The sequence below is a fragment of the Leptonychotes weddellii genome, chromosome 12 (genome assembly GCF_054177405.1).
Source record: "Leptonychotes weddellii isolate Sample4059 chromosome 12, ASM5417740v2, whole genome shotgun sequence".
Lineage (NCBI taxonomy): Eukaryota > Metazoa > Chordata > Mammalia > Carnivora > Phocidae > Leptonychotes > Leptonychotes weddellii.
This window is the reverse complement of record NC_138380.1, coordinates 48,054,165-48,067,110: the sequence shown is the minus strand read 5'-3', so window position 1 is coordinate 48,067,110 and position 12,946 is coordinate 48,054,165. Positions and strand designations below refer to the sequence as shown.

General features: G+C 40.5%; 1 protein-coding gene and 1 long non-coding RNA gene across 3 annotated transcripts in view; both read right to left on the bottom strand.

Moving 5' to 3' along the window:
- The window catches only part of RAPGEF5 (Rap guanine nucleotide exchange factor 5), a 154,805-nt gene that overhangs the window by 80,512 nt on the left and 61,347 nt on the right, over positions 1-12,946 (bottom strand). The window lies entirely within an intron of this gene.
- On the bottom strand, positions 2,716-12,939 carry LOC145716541 (uncharacterized). The gene is made up of 2 exons (XR_014139301.1): positions 11,692-12,939; positions 2,716-11,487 (listed from the first exon to the last, which is right to left on the bottom strand). It is a non-coding gene; the product is annotated as an uncharacterized LOC145716541 (long non-coding RNA).

The following is a 12,946-nucleotide window of genomic DNA, read 5'->3' as shown; positions in this document are numbered from 1 at the left end:
GAATTCTTACTCTCAGGAAACAAACTGAGGGTTGCTGGAGTGTTGGGTGGTGGGAGGGATGGGGTGGCTGGGTGATAGACATTGGGGAGGGTATGTGCTATGGTGAGCGCTCTGAATTGTGTAAGACTGTTGAATCACAGACCTGTACCTCTGAAACAAATAATACATTATAGGTTAAAAAAAAAAAAAGATAGCAGGAGGGGAAAAATGAAGCGGGGGGAATCGGAGGGGGAGACGAACCATGAGAGACAATGGACTCTGAGAAACAAACTGAGGGTTCTAGAGGGGAGGGGGTGGGGGGATGGGTTAGCCTGGTGATGGGTATTAAAGAGAGCATGTACTGAATGGAGCACTGGGTGTTTTACGCAAACAATGAATCATGGAACACTACATCAAAAACTAATGATGTAATGTATGGTGATTAACATAACATAAAAAAAAAAAGAAGTTTGTTTTCAGAAACAAAATCAATCAGTAAAACAGGTCCAGAGCTACATACAATATACTATTTAAAAAATATATATTTTGTAGTTGGGGCACCTGGGTGGCTCAGTCAGTTAAGCGTCCGACTCTTGATCAGGTCATGATCTCAGGGTCCTGGGATGGAGCCCTGTGGTGGGTTCCCCACTCAGCTGGGAGTCACAGCTTGTCTCCCTCTCCCTCTGCCCGCTCCCGTGCTCTCGCACTCGCACTCTCTCTCTCTCATAAATAAATCTTTAAAAAAATTTTTTGTAGCTAAAAAGTGGGAGGAAGGGAAAATGGTAAATGCCAACAATATGTAAGCTTCTTTAGATTTGAGATTTATTATCTTTTGCCTTTTATGATTTATGTCCTTTCCCAGTCATAACCCAGGAAGTAAAAAAGATGATGCTTAATTTAGCAAATGTCTCAAAGGAATGTGAGACAACAATTCTCTGGAAACAAATACCTTATTCAACGTACGCCCCTTTCTTTCTTCCCCGTGCAGAGTGCTTTTCACTCTCCCATCTTTGTTTTCTCCCTCACTAACTAGAGGGTGCCTTTGGGGCTCAAATCAGATCTTGCGCACTCCTGTTCTATTTTGTGTGGTGCCTGGTTCACAGGTGCTCCACAAACGCTTTTCTCAATGAAGGAAGGCAAGACTAAGTTAATCTTAGCCAGGTATTTAAAAAATTTGCTCTATATTTGAAAAGGACAAAGTTCTAATGAGCTTAAAAATTTGGCCCTCAGCAAAGTTAATTTTATGTGTAATGGCTGTAAGCTTTAGCAGTAAGCTAAAGAGCTATCTGGCTGCTACCCATCCTCACCTGGTAGGATTCTTTCTAATCATCTCTATGAGCTCAAGCATGGGAATCCGAAATAAGCTGCTAATGGACAAACTAAATGTCTGATGAGGGATGCTGGCTTCTGTCTGATGACCTCAGGGCAGTTAGGTAAGTTACCGAATTCGCCAGTGTTGATGGGCCACCACATTCAACCAAGGAATGCATATTCAATTCACTCTGGGTCTTCCATAAGCCTGGGCTACCTAACTCTTGTTTTTAGAGACCCCCAGACTGATACGCCTGCAGCCTGCTCCCCTCTGTCACTCAGAAGGAAGAGAAGTTATTCCTGGCTTTTCTATTCTGGACTGAAGTAGTCTCAAAACTTAGGTTTAGGCCAAAAGGGACCAACAGAAATCTCTTTCACTACATTCTTTCCCAAAGATTCTGAAGTCACCAGATGTGGTACATAAGAGCAGAGATTGGGGCAAAGATGCCGCAGTGGCAAGCCATAGCAGGGGGGCACAGGGGAATAAGCAGCTGCAGGTGTTGAGTATACCTAGGGCCCTCTGATCTTCAGTAACAAGGATCTTTCCAGGGTGTGGTGAGCTTTTCTCAGGTCTATGCACATCTCTTCCCTATGGCCAAGATTATGAGTAATACTGAAGGACAGGAGTTTGAGATTTACTGAGTTGGGACGGAAATGGAATCTACTTAAAATTGAGATAAGTCAGACTTGATTACCAAATTATAATGCAAATGGCATTTAATAGTTCAACGAGTCATGAAAGGTTTCTGTCCACAAGCATCTGGCATTAAAGTATATGCCTCAGAAGACAATCAGAATAAAACTGGCTCTCTGTTTCGTTCCAAGGTTTCCTCTCTTGGATTTTAAGTCTGTATTCTGCCTCATCCAACCTCAAATCCTTCCCTTTACCACCTTGATGGCTTATCCCTTAACTTCAAACCTGTAGGTATAAATCAGCGCCAGCTCGGGCCTATGTGTGTTACCGTGTCTGTCATTTTGTTTTCTGTAGCTCTACTCACTCACATCTTTTAACACTCCGGTCATACAAGTTACTAGAGGAAAACAGTATTATCTCCATGGCTTCAATTACCCTCTTGGTTCCCATGTTTTTGGAGTTGTATCTGAGTATTGTTTTAATACTGAGTTTAATTTTTGGATCTCTGACTCCCTATGGGTATTTAATGAGAAGCACTGGATGATCCCATTTATTTTTTGCTGACAAAATTTTTTGTGCCTTTCAGGAGTTGCTGTGTTAATTTTCTGATAGGGTAACTGCGAATAAGCAGGGGAGAAACAGTTAATCAGAAATATTTTATGGGGGCAAGGGTCATTTCAATCAGTCTAGCCTCACTTTAGGTCCCCACAAAATCCATCTTTAGGAACACATATAAAAACACAAAGAGTGAATCGCAACTTTCTCTAACAAACCTGAAAGATCTCCAGCTATTATTATTATTATTTTTTAAAGATTTTATTTATTTATTTGACAGAGAGAGAGGCAGCGAGAGAGGGAACACAAGCAAGGGGAGTGTGAGAGGGAGAAGCAGGCTTCCTGCAGAGCAGGGAGCCCGATGCGGGGCTCGATCCCAGGACCCTGGGATCATGACCTGAGCTGAAGGCAGACGCTTAACGACTGAGCCACCCAGGCGCCCCCCAGCTATTATTTTTATTAATGATTTTTTTTGGCTTCTGATAACAGAGGTTAAAAGGTATCTATTTTACTAAAAGAATATTATCAATGGAAATTTTTCTAACCTTTCCTTGCGATTAACAAACTCCCAACAGAATTAATGGATTGTATAGTATTTATTGCTCATTTTAGAGGAAACTCTTTATAATCCTATTTAGCAGGTGCCAGTTTTTGAACGCAAGTTTTTTCTTACCCAAACAATCAAGACACAGGATATCTAAAGTTCTTTCCAATGGCTATGACTCTCAGAGGAAAACTCCAGGATATTCAGACTGATTGCAAAAAATAACACATCATCACAATCCCCCGACTTGTAATAACAGTAAGTTCACTGAGCAGGGAGAAAGTGATAGCATCCATCAAGCATAAAATTCAGTTTGGGATTTTATTATGCATTGCACCATTTGGGGATCATTAGACTTCTCTATCCATACGAGTATCAATATGAAGCTTGTTTTACCTTTATAAATCCTAGCTAAGGCAAGATCATGAAAGGTTTAAAGACTCATTTGCCTAAAGTACCATTCTCTCCTCTCACTGACTGCACAGGGCCAAAATTTTACCTTGACATATTCTACCCTACCCCCACCTTTGCAATCACCAAGATACGCTCTTATGACTCATTAAGTTTTCATGAGCCTCCTTACAAATCCCTACCCCCAAGCCACTTCCTGCCATCTTAATTGTCTTATTATCATCATTATTCTCTCCCTCTATGTGTTTCTTGGATCTCCAGGAGCCCCTAATCTTTTATTCTGACTCAGCTTGCCTCAATCATGCCCAGCCATTCCTGGAACCTGAATAAAGAGGACATTTACAAGGGTTTGTTAAAATTGTTGAGCCTTGTTCACTTAATCATATACAAATGTAACCTAAATGAATCTACATGCCATATCCTATTTCTCCATTTTTTTAATACAGTAGGAAAGTACTTGAAAACAACAACAACAACAACAACAAATTAAGAAACCTACTCCAGGTAAACCTAAGTGCTGTACATCAATTTCTACAGACTAAAACAAGTCTTTTCTGCTTCAGCCATGGAATGGACTTTTTTTTTTAAATGAAAGACAAATTTTTATGTAATGAAAATTAAGAACATGGTCATGTTTTAAGTAAAATACAGGTATTTAATGTGATTTATCAGAGAAATATGTACTGTACACTTGCCCACAGTCTGTTATGATATTTTAAGCAATCTTCTATTTTTGCTATCTTAAAACAACATTTAGGGCTGCTGTATGCCAGATGGAATTTTTTCCTTTCCATCCATTTCCCATTGCAAAAGGAAAAAAAAGTTTTTTGCATCTTACATGGAAATCTTTTCTACATTTGTCTTCCTCATCTTTATCAACTGAAGTATTTGAATCACTCAGAAATCACCAAACTTTGGCTGAATCAGTATGAGGTAAATATCATACAGCAGAGTGTATATATAGAGTGAACATATAAGCCTGTGTAGTATTCGCTAACAGATAGTATTCATACCACATGCAAGCTCAAAATTCACTTCTATAAAAACAGGACCAAATCACAGTCAACTTTTTTAAGAAAATGATGATATAGTGGTATATTTTAGGGTAAAGCTAATGAACTAGAATTGAGCTATAATTGGACATTCTGTCTTCCCAGGGACTTAGCTCAAGTCTGGACTTGAGCTCCTCACATGAAATCCTTAGTTGATGCTGGTGACTGCTTCGTGTAAAACCAACAGAGAGGACCACGAGAAAAGGGAGTGAGTGTGACCCATTCTTCTCCTACAAACCCATTCCCGTGGTGCAGTAGAGCAATCTCCAAAATTTGAATGTAATCACCTTTTTCTCTCTTGCGTATTAAATTCACAAGAGCTCAAAGGTATTTTGTGACTAGCACACAGTTTTTAGGTGCCATGCTCCGGCCACTTGGTTCTGCCTCTGGAGCTGCAGCATCCCTCTGTGCGTGAGCCCTTCACATCGTCCTCACCACGCGGCGCTTCCTCCACTTGAAACGCCTGTCTTTCCTCACTTCTCCTCATAATGCTTCCGCCCTTCAGTCTCTTCCTCAGGGTCCTGTGCATGTCTCCCTAGACCCATTGAGCTCCCTGTGACAGGCTTCCAAAGCACTCTGCATAACACTTATCCCCCAGGTAACCGTGAATTCAGCCTCGGAATTTCCTGCAGTGTTAGCTCTCCAAAGGCAGTGATGTTATCAGGGCGTCCCGCAAGAATGAAAGCACATTTTAAGTTGGTACCTATGTCTCCCTTCTCCCCGAGATCTCTTCACGTTTTTATTTCTCCAAGCCTCAGTGGTACACAATTGTCATGAAAGACTGTCTGTCTGTCTGTGAAGGATTGTCTGTCTGTCTGCACATCTTTTCCCTACCTTTTTGTCATAAAGCATCCATTAGAACTTGAATGGAACTCAACTACCAAAGATTTCCAGTGTGGGCGCCTGGGTGGCTCAGTTGGTTAAGCGACTGCCTTCGGCTCAGGTCATGATCCTGGAGTCCCGGGATCGAGTCCCGCATCGGGCTCCCTGCTTGGCAGGGAGTCTGCTTCTCCCTCTGACCCTCCTCCCTCTCATGCTCTCTGTCTCTCATTCTCTCTCTCTCTCAAAGAAATAAATAAAATCTTAAAAAAAAAAAAAAAAGATTTCCAGTGTGATCTAATCAGACAACCATCTGGAAGGTAATAATATTGTTTTATTAATTGTAATGCAGATCAGGCCTTGATGGGGGTAGAATAGGAAAGAATGTAAGGTTGCTCAGGGTCTGGAGTGAGATATGCCCATGGAGGGGGCTATAAACCAAAGAGAAGTAACCTATTTCTCGGTATCTCATTTTAATGATATCTCAGACATTCTAGAGATGATATGGCTATTTTAATTTTATAAGAATAAGAACTTAATAAACCTAGGCAGCAGCATCTGTCCCAGGGGGAATACAAGATCTTCAAGAATGTGATTTTGATAAACCTATCAGAGCCACTACCACTTTTCCTAATTGGGCCTTTTAAAATAAACTTGAGTATTTTCAGAAAAATAAACAAATACTCTAATGACAAATCCCTCTCTTCAAAAACGCTGAAACTCATTTTTTAAAAATAAATGTCAGGACTTGCAGTGGGCTTCTTGTGGGAACTTAAAAATATAGCTAATGAGCAGATGGCTCTACCAGACAGCATGAGCACATCGCTTTCACGGGCAGCTTGGCTGCCATTCTTCTGGTAAGTAAGTAAGTAAGTAAGTAAGTAAGTAAGTAGATAGATAGATAGATAGATAGATAGATAGATAGATAGATAGGTAAAAATCCCAACAAAACTAGAATTTAAAGAACACATGGAGGGAACCAAACTTGTAAAGCTTGCCGTCTAATGGAGAAGAGCACAGATTGTTGCATCTGTGAAAAATGTTTATCAGAGGTACTTCCTTCTCTCTCAATGCCTGTGAAAGTATTTAAACACTTGATTAAATACTGTCTTGGATGATTCCTTGTTTTCCATGTGTGAATTCTCCCCGCCCCCTCCCAGCTCAACTGTAAACTTCTTAGAGGCATGAACTCCCTTCTGTCATTTTTGTCTTATTCTGTGGCCATATTAATCCTGATCGAAAATGAACTAAAACTGATGTTCATTCAAGGCAATCTCTCTCCTATGAAAAGGTACTTTAGTACCAAACCAACACAAAGTCAAGATTCTGTTATTAAGAAAAACAACATCGTTTCTATATAGCGATTTCTCAGTTTATAGGTGGGCAACTTAATATATGATGAATTGGCTATCACATCTGAATCCTGGCTTTTGTTATTAAGCAGTGATGTTGTAAAACTCTGTATTTAAGTAGTTTCTTGGTTAAACGAAATTACTGATAAACTTTAAATAATGCCATGATTGCTCTTAACTTCACTAGATACATAATGCAAGTTTGAATAAAGAATGGTAAAACCACCTTTGCTTTTAGTATTTCATATAGAGTAAAAACAGGGCTTTCACCTTATACTTAGCCTTATTTTTTAAACAAAGTAAGAGGCCAAACGAAAGTTGGAAAAAGGCAGAGACTAACTTTTAATAGGTGAAATAAGAGGGACAGCTGCCAGGATACCCCAAACCACTTCTCCCCTAGTCGTCCGTGAACAAGGGACCCTTTGACATAGGCAGAATTCCAGGATGAGGCTGCAGGAAACAGGGAAAAAGGAAGCCCCGGTCGAGGCTGAGTGATAGGGACCCTACCCTGGCAGCGGGCTATGCCAAGATTCAGTTTCAGCAAAATCCCCTTCCCACCCATTTTTCAGAAGTGAATGAGAAAAGGGGAAGGAAGTAGGGTGGGTCCTCAGACTTAACAAAGGAACTGAAGAAAATGGGTGGGGGGAGGGCGGGCTATGGGCCGAGTCCCTAGGGAAAGGGCTGCTTAGCACATACATTCCACAGATCCACACTTCTGCAGTTTGGAAATGAGGAACTCGGTTTAGCAACCACTACTGGCATTTCTACTCTCCAAGTTAATACACTACAAAGCTACATGTTAGGAAAAAATAGTTTTGGTTTTCTGGTCAAGAGTATGGTTGTATTCCAGGAAAGAAAAAAAAAAAAAAGGGACCCACCTCTAGATAAATACTTTAATACAGTTATCTCACAGATACGAAAATATGAATAGTTTACTTGCTTTTCAAATCTAAGTTAGGACTCAAACTGAGCAAGCACCTTAGCATTCTCTTTTCTCTAATCCTTCCCGTATCTGCCACCACCATCCCTTCAATACATAATTGTTCTGTCTCTTTCCTCCAGGGTGGTCCTGGCCATTCCTCTTTCTTGGGATTATCATGATTCTTGTTGTCCTGGTTTCCTGTCCTCAGATCAGCCCTCCCTCCAGTAATGACTGTGGAGAGAAGATACATCCCAGAAGCCATCCGACTTGAATCCACTCTTAGCCCAGCTCTGCCTAGTCACTCATCAGCCTCAGCTTTCTAATGTGTCAAACTGAATGTCATCATTTACCTCACAAGAGCTCCCGCTCCTTCCTCCTTTTCTAGGAAAACTAACAAAACCAAGTCATCAATGATTTCTCCTTACACCTAGAATGAAGTAAAACTTTTCAGCCCTCAAAATCCTCCATGGTCTGGGTCCCAATATCATCAGCTTGCCCCTTGGCCCCACTTGTAGTACGCTGGTGACACAGAATGGCTTCTGATGTTCAAAAACACCTTGTACTGGGGCGCCTGGTGGCTCAGTCATTAAGTGTCTGCCTTTGGCTCAGGTCATGATCCCAGGGTCCTGGGATCAAGCCCCATATCAGGCTCCCTGCTCCGTGGGAAGCCTGCTTCTCCCTCTCCCACTCCCCCTGCTTGTGTTCCCTCTCTCGCTGTGTCTCTCTCTGTCAAATAAATAAAAATCTTTAAAAAAAAACACAAAAAAAAGATCTTGTACTTTGACAGCTCTGTGCATTTTCTAATGCTGTTCTGCCTGCTAGCAATGCTTTTCTTTAATTTGAATCGTTTAATTCAACCCAAACCTACTTTAAGGTCCACATCAAACTTTACCTCCGCCGTAAGAGAGAATCCTGTTTCCCCAGGTGGAAATTCTTCTTCTACCATCTCTGTATATCTCTGGGGATTACCAATACTGTCTCCTTGTATCTCAGTTATCTGAGTCAATGTCTTCTTTCCACAACATGACTATACTTCTTCAGGGTAGCTGCCACATAGTTATTCTGAATCCCCCATGACATTGGCTTTACTAAAGGTATACTCAATGAATAAATAACCGAGAATACTCTAAAATAACAGCATGGTAATACCAATTCAGACTATATGGGTCAAGAGAGCATTCCTGAAATCACAGTTAATTCTGAAGAAGGCACACACATCATTGCAGCAAATGCCAAAGCTTTGGCTAAATAATCCAGTTCATTTGGGGGCTACCAGAGATTCTGTCTGCCCAAGGTATTTTCAAAAGGTCTGGTCTGAGAAGATGGTTTATGTAGTTCCCATGCTAGCCAGAACCCCCACCTCACAATTTGCCAATGAGATAAACACTGTGCGCTTTAGCATGTATCTCAGATACCTAAAACATACTGCAGGAACACAAAAGCAAGGTAAATGTCTTGTAGCTTTTTGGTAAAGGGGACCAACCCCTCTATTGCTAAACATAACATTCTTATGTCTACCATTTAATAGAAAATAACACACATTCCCACCTCCTTGTTACCAGTCATCAAATCCTGCCAATTTTGCCATCTATGATCTACATCTACAGCCTTACCACACTGGTTCAGGCTTTCATCTTTCACCTGACTCACTACAATAGTCTTCCAAGGGTTCGCTCTAACACTTTCCTCTTTTCCACTCATTTCTTCCTCTAAGCCAATGCCAAAGAGATCTTACAAAGACTCCGTCTGATTGTGCTACTTCCCTTCTTTGATGGCTTTCCTTTGCCAGAAAGGCAAGTCTAAACTCCTTACAGTGGCTTACCAGGTCTTATGCAGCTGAACGGTAACCTCCGTCACAACCCACTCCCCTTTATTCCCCATGAATCACCCAGTGCTCAAGTCATGTGCATTCTTGCTAGTCCCTCTGTCTTCCAGGCTCTGCCCTGTCCCACCCTGCGGGGGCCATTAGTCAGCCTTCCAGGTCAAGCTGAAAGTCCCCATTTGGTAACACATGCCCTTTCCCCTATTAATACAATTAGATTAAGACTAGGAAATGTGATGCCTACAAAAGAAGTAATTACTTTAAAGAGTTAATGACCAAATTTTAATCCCACTATCATAATGTTTAGAAGAAATAACCAATTTCTGTCCCCTTCCTAAAGTTCTCACATAATGATTTTCAACACTTAGTAATGAGTGTTGGCTAATTTTGCCGACAGCTTGTTAATGTAAAATAATACAACCAAGTGCTTCCTGAGAAACTTGTGGTAATTATACATATAAATATTTTTCTTTCAGAAATATCTGGGCAAAAGCTCAGAGTGAAGTGTGTCTCTCATTGGCTGCATTTATAATCATGGTCTTGACCAGTTTGAGAAAATATGAGAAATGCCTACTCAGAAAGCTTGAAGCTCCTTCTATTTGTAACAAGATGCACCAGCAACAAAAGCTTTATTCTTTTTCTATTCAGTAGTACTTTAAAGCAGATTTCTCATTTTGGCACATACATATTTAAAGGGATGTGGTATTCTAGAACTGGAGAAGCAATGTAGTTTAGTTTAAAAAAACAAAAACAAAAACTCAATGGGTAACTTAGACTCTAACTCAAATTTTACCAGTCTATTTAAATACCTTTGGCCCAGGAATGGCAGAGGAGGTAGATGAAGCATTTTAAAATCATCAAAGAAAGGAAATCTGTATGTAACTCTGGGGTTTGGTCATTATTGGTACTGTTATTACAAGAAGAAACTGCGGGCCTGGGTTTACATTAGGTAAACTGCAGTTTCCTCTGTACATCCTGCGCATTATAACTTGAGTTTTCATGAGCCAGAGCAGATGACTACCACTGAAAAGAGAGCGAGGGCAGGAAAGAGGCAAACGCTGTACCCACCTCATGAACACGGTAAACTCCGTGGGTAAGCAAAGGTGGAGCTACATCAAATGCTCAAGACCTAAATGAGTCAGATAATCTACCAGATGGTTTTTGTTCCTAATACATTATTGCAATAAGTGTAAACATCTAGTATCAAATAATCCAGAGAGTGGAACACGATATCAGTATCAGTCTCAAGAGCTGATCAGTTCAACTGCTGTCATCCTGCAGGAGGGACATGGCAGAATGGCTGAGATTATATTCATCACTAAGGAAGAAAGAGCCTGAATATTCACCTCTCCTTACTCTAAGCTTCAGGAGGAAAAGTCTATGTAGCAAATGTCATAATTCCAATGCTGATTTATACACCATCTTTCCTCTCAGGAGCATAAACACTGTCAGAGCTGCTAATGCATTCACATCATGACATTCATGCAAGAAGTAACAAACCCTAGTGTTCTATTTTACAGTCTTCAAATGAAGGACTAAACCTTCATTTTAGATAACCGTAGGGATAGTACATAGCAACAGTAGATAACCATAAGCAAAGCTGTAAATCTTCTACCACTAAATTTCTGCCTCATGTTAGAAGTGTTTACAATTACCAGCACCAAGTTTGGATTTCTAATATATATTTGGGGGGGGGTACGATAGTCTCATTAGCTTTACCTATAATATTCCGGATTGAACTAAATACAAGGCAAAGGCAATACTGATATCTTTTAAAATAAGCCTAAAGTTGTCTGTGGCCTAAGGCCGATGATTTCTAGCCTTGGTGAACTGGTACTCTACTATTGGTTTGGCTTTGAAAGATCTTGCCCTACCCTCAGGCTGTCACTGGTCCACTAAATTGAATATGCAATTCATTGTAAAATATATCATTCATTTTAAGGACCACTAGGAAAGAAAAGTGCTCACAGTTAAACTATGATGTGTTTTCCTATCATCAATCATTAAGACTTACTCTGATTTCTGAGATGCTAAAATGTGGGGGAAATATGCATTTTGAAATCAACAAAATAGGGCGCCTGGATGGCTCAGTTGGTTAAGCGACTGCCTTCGGCTCAGGTCATGATCCTGGAGTCCCTGGATCGAGTCCCGCATCGGGCTCCTTGCTCGGCAGGGAGTCTGCTTCTCCCTCTGACCCTCCCCCCTCTCATGTACTTTCTCTCTCTCTCAAATAAATAAATAAAATCTTAAAAAAAAAAAAAGAAATCAACAAAATATGGCATATGAAAACTGTTGCTCTTCTAATTAAAATGAACCAAAAGGAACACTGTTTTGAGAAACTTAAGTCACACATTAGGATACTCAAATATTCTAAGGACATGGCAGAGATTAAGAGTCAGTCTTTGATACAGTCAACCGTCAGGGTGCTTTTAACAATTTAAACAAGTCCCTGGAATTTTCAATAGTACCTAGTGAAGTGAAGGCTCCTAAGATGTCCACTCTCACTTAAAGTCAATGGTCACCCCTGAAACAGCTCAGTTGCAAGGCTTTGAAACTGCTTGATTATTCTCCCCCTTGAGACACCAATTATTATCATCCGATGTTGCACTGTGAGAGACATGTTATGTTCAACTAAACAGCCTGCCCCCTTGAACATCTTACCTCCCCTCCTGCTCAGTAAAACCCTGGTGTTTGTATTGGGCCTTAGGGCAGAAAAATCATGAGGCAATTTTTCCCCTTTGGAAGGGGTTGGATCTAAAATTCCAAGGAAAAATTAAAGTCAGAGAAAGACATGTTTATAAGCACTGAAGAATTTTCCCCTTCGTGAGCAACCCTGGATAGTTGAGCACTGAGAGTGTAGTTTTACAAACAACCCCAAAAAGTCAGACAACAAAGAAAGTGGTGCCATTGTACCCCCAGCATGAGGGCAACATTCTCAGTTCTAAGGCTCGATCTGAATTACTGCTTTCAGGAGAATTGAGCAGAGCGTCCCTTTCCTCCAGTTTAACTCCATGCAAACAATAGAACTTTTGTTGGAACACAAACATTCATAAGATACTGGGAAAACTCCCTTCTGACTCTCCCACTTGGTGAAAGCATCTATAATCTGTTACTCTACTCTTACCTTTTTCTACTGACTCAGGGTACATTTGTTTGGTAACCAGAGCCACGCCATACTCAACATAAAAGTACATCAGAATGTTCTTTCAAAATTCATATTCCACAAACTATCTGATGTGGTCAAATTCCCAAAGTCAAACTTGAAAGCCACCAAATCAAAATCATAGACAAGCATTCATAGATTTGCTTACATGTATTCTTCTATTTCTACAAGATTTACTTTTGAGGAGAGTTCTCTTATAAATCCAGTGTTGTAAATGGCTGGCTTGGAGTTATGAGCAGCTGTTATTTTTACTAAGGAGGATGATTTTTGGGGGAAAAAACAAAACTAAAGAATTTAAAATATCTTTTCCTTCAAACATACAACCAGGCGGAAACATTTTCCACCCCCTTTAAACCTGCGTCCCCAAGAGAAAAAGGGCTTA